Raw genomic sequence first — 3,760 nt, 5'->3', positions numbered from 1 at the left:
TTGCTGCTCTCGAAAGGCCACTGCCAAATGACTGCTGGGCCCAATTTCCAGTAGGTCTGGGTAGCTGAAACTCCAGCCCGTCCTGTTAAGATAAGACATAGAACAGAGGTCAAAGTGGCTGTAAAAAAAAAATCCAGTGAGATTCAGAATCAAATAAAATAAAATTTAAGACTCAGTTCTTCAAGAACGTCTTGTGCTTATTTCTTTTGGATTTTTATAGGCTATCTCTCAGGAAGTAGGGGCTGATTCTGCTCTCATTAAAGCCTATGGTGAATATCTCAGCAGTCTCAGAGGCTGCATGCTGTGCCCCAAACAACTAGATTAGAAGAACTGAAATGATGTTAGCGCTAAACACCTGATCCAAAGCCCAGTGAAGAAGAGACTTTCTGTTTACCAGCTCTGAAGATAAACCTACCTCAAAATGAATACACTACTAAGATTCCTCAAGTGATTTCTAAAGATTTAGCAAAAGAAAAAAACAAGCTACTATAGCAGAAGCAAACATAAAAGGAACCAAAGAAAAAGGTCCTCTGTGTTAGCAGGTATATTAAATGGATTTGGGAGAAGGGAGTAAAAATTAGAAGAAACTCCTTTCAGAAAATTTGTGCCAATGTTTTCTAAAGAGGTGTATGAACAGATGGACCTTAAAAACATGGAAATAAATTGTGCTGAGATGTCAAGGTGATTGGAACTTTAAAATATGACAGGCAGATCTAAATAATGCAGGTCAAGGAGATTAAACACTGTTTCAGTTGTGACGTTATTTATAAATGAGGAAGTAATGTTCACTGGTTTTTCCATTTCGCCATACATCATCAAATCACTGGCATAGCTGGGAAACCTTTCACCTCCCTCCTGGGTGTTTCAGGTTGTACCAGGATCCCCTACTTAATCGTCTGGAGCTTCTTTTTGACTGCTCTGTTGAAGCAAAATCATGCCTGGTAGAATGAAGTTGCTCTGTGAAGATGAACATCCCATTACCTGTCAAGCTCCGCATGCTTCTGGCTGTCCTATGTCCTGCTGAACAGTTGTGTACTCTTAAAAATCAAAACTATTCCTATCAACTTAAGGTGGATGAATAGCCTCTAACTCCTTTGCAGTGGTCTACAGAAAAGAGTCTTCTGTTTTCATCTGCTGGCTCAGGGTCACTTTTGACTTCCCACGTTCTTTAGCTGACTTCTGACCCTTTCTCAGAGTCAAGGATGCCCTTCTCTGGGTGGTTAAGAGCTTAGTGTAATTTCTCTGATTATGCACTTCCCTCTTTCCTTACCCTACTTGGGTTAAGCAAGGTTTTTTAGCCCATCAGTCTTGAGGTCCTCAAATGAGAAAAATGAATGCTATTTCTTCAATATTATGTCTTCCATTCACAGTGGATCGAGATGTACATTTAATTTTTAACTACATCCTTTATTCTACCCCAAGAATAAGCCTGGCCATCTTGTTTATGAATTTTCTCCCTCAGAGACAGTTTGACTACTAGCTCTTTTTCTGCAGATAACATAAACCTTTGTGTCCCTTATTTCCCAGTTGTTTGCCTCTTTTGAGTTGAGTTCTGAATGCTGCAAGAAATCTTACTCCAGCATTACTGTAACTGAGTTTTCTCATTTTGGCACATCAGAAGACAGACAAGCTTCTTACACAACTTGAGGAAGATCACATCTGAACATCCTGCTGCCCCCCCTTGACATTTGATGCCATAACTTAACATTTGTTCCACCATGTGTTGCTGGTCAGTAACTCCTGGCAGGAAGTGTCCATCTTGTTCACTGTTTGCATTTCCCTTTTTATTCCCAGTGCTGTACTGTCAGCTGTTGTGCTGGTTGCTCACAACTGCAAAAGAATCAGTTGGCCTTTTTCTAAACAGATACTGTGAATATTCCACGCTACTATTCTGCATCTATATTTCTAATGATGAGATGAAACCTGGCACAAAGAAAGCAGTCCAAGATGAACCGAAGGGAATTTAAGGTTTTAAAAAAACGATAAAAAAAAAAAAAGATGATCATGGAGAGGCTTGGAGGCATGTGATCATCACTCCCCACAGCTCCTTATGATTACTGCCAAGACCATGAAAGCGCTCCAAATAATGTTGTGGGGAATGCTGTGATACCCACATGCAATGCAGGTCATCTTCTGTTCATGCAACCTGGCATTTGGAAGACTTCTTGCATCAGCAAAGACAGCCAAGAGTGAATAATCTTTACCAAAATAGCCGTAAAGCTATGTTAGCACTTCCATGCTGGTTGCACCAGCATTTTCTGTTTTTGATCCAAGCTCAGATATTCAAAAAAAAAAAAAAAAAAAATTAGGGGCCTTCTGCCCATTAAGTGCTTTCGCCAGGTTTACACATCTGCCTGCTCAGCTCACAATGTTGGCGATAGTGAGCTCTTACCAATGGAAGATCTCTGCTAGGACTTTATCTTTGCTGAAATCTTTATGTGTCCTCTTGCAATGCCTTCCTTAGGATAGTCTCAAGTTCCTCTGCTCAAAAAAAGACCCAAATTTTAAAATCTGTTCAGTGTTCCCCTAGGAAATGGAAGCATGTTTTACCCATCCTCAGCTTCTCTGGCTTCCCTTGAGCTTCACAACTGCTCACTTTTTTTTCCTCCTGCAAAACTCTATACAAACTCAGCTCTCCTCCTGGCAGCTCCTCCAGGCTTGGCCTGCTCCTCTCCACTATCCACAGATAAAATTCCTCTTTTATTTGGCTTGTTACATCTCTGTGGATTCCTGTCCTCCCTTCCTATCTGCTTCGAGCTGCCAAGCCACTCATCATCCTTAAATCTCACCTTTAAAACCTTCCTTGGTGGTATAGTTTACAGCTGCCTGTGACATTAGGCAAGACTGTGTATAGCGGGCGTGACGCAAAAATGTTCTGTATAAAAATAAGCCCTGGGGTATTGTCTCAGAGCCCCACAATGAAAAAAAAAACCAACCCCAACCAAAACACCCCACGAAAAGAAAACAGAAACAAGTCAGGTGACGTATTGTAGATAACGAGATTCAGACCCCACAGCTGACTTTTTACAGGGCATGTAAAGCGGGCGGCCGCCGAGGGGGCGGCGGGTGGCGCACACACCTCCACAGAGCCGCCCCGAGACCACCCGGGCGAAACCCGCTCGCTGACAGGAAACCTTTTCTTTCACCTTTGTGAAACACCCACCCTGGGCAGAGGGGGTGGCAGTAGGCAGCTACACAGGATTTTTACAGCAAAAATAATTTTTTGGGGGGGGGGGGGAGAGGAGGGTGGACGACGACGTGCCGAGAAACCGCGCGGTGTGAGGGGGCGATCTCCTCACGGGCTGCCCCAAAACGGCCACCGCAGGCCCCCAACCCCAGACTGAGGGGAGCAGCCCCCCAGCGCCGGCCGGGCCCCCCAGCCCGCCCAACTTGCCCGGGGCCGGCCGCCGCTGCCCGCTCGCCCCCCCACCGGCCGCTGCCCCGCTCCCACCCCTACGTTCGCCTCAGGCCACTGGCGAGGAGGCGGGGGGGAAACCGGGGACAGGCCGCTGTCCCTTTAAATAGCATTCTGTGGTTCACGTCGCCGCCGTCTCGTTGTAATAATTAGTCGCGGGCCGTAGCACCGCCTCCTGCTGCTCGCGGCCTCCCTTCCTCGGCTCCGCCAATCAGCGCCCGCCCGCGTCACTCCGAGGGCTACGAAACACGGAGAAAGGGAAAAAAAAGTTTGGTGAAGAGCGAGCGGGGCCAGGCGGGGCCGGGCGGGCGGCGGCGGGACGCGGCGGGCTCGGAGGCAGGTGAG

The 3,760-nt window shown here is 46.4% G+C and overlaps 1 protein-coding gene across 4 annotated transcripts in view; it reads left to right on the top strand.

Moving 5' to 3' along the window:
• Positions 1-3,602: 3,602 nt before the first annotated feature.
• ZFAND6 (zinc finger, AN1-type domain 6) overlaps positions 3,603-3,760 on the top strand; it is a 38,395-nt gene continuing 38,237 nt past the window's right edge. The window contains exon 1 of one of the 4 annotated variants that reach the window (XM_010571948.1): positions 3,603-3,743. The gene's annotated coding sequence lies outside the window, so the exon portion shown is untranslated. Of the gene's footprint in view, positions 3,756-3,760 lie in introns of all 4 variants that reach the window. The other 3 variants (XM_010571946.1, XM_010571945.1, XM_010571949.1) reach the window with 3 other exon arrangements.

The sequence above is a fragment of the Haliaeetus leucocephalus genome, unplaced genomic scaffold (genome assembly GCF_000737465.1).
Source record: "Haliaeetus leucocephalus isolate CR32 unplaced genomic scaffold, Haliaeetus_leucocephalus-4.0 Scaffold339, whole genome shotgun sequence".
In the NCBI taxonomy this organism is placed as follows: Eukaryota; Metazoa; Chordata; class Aves; order Accipitriformes; family Accipitridae; genus Haliaeetus; species Haliaeetus leucocephalus.
This window is presented reverse-complemented; position numbering and strand designations above follow the sequence as displayed.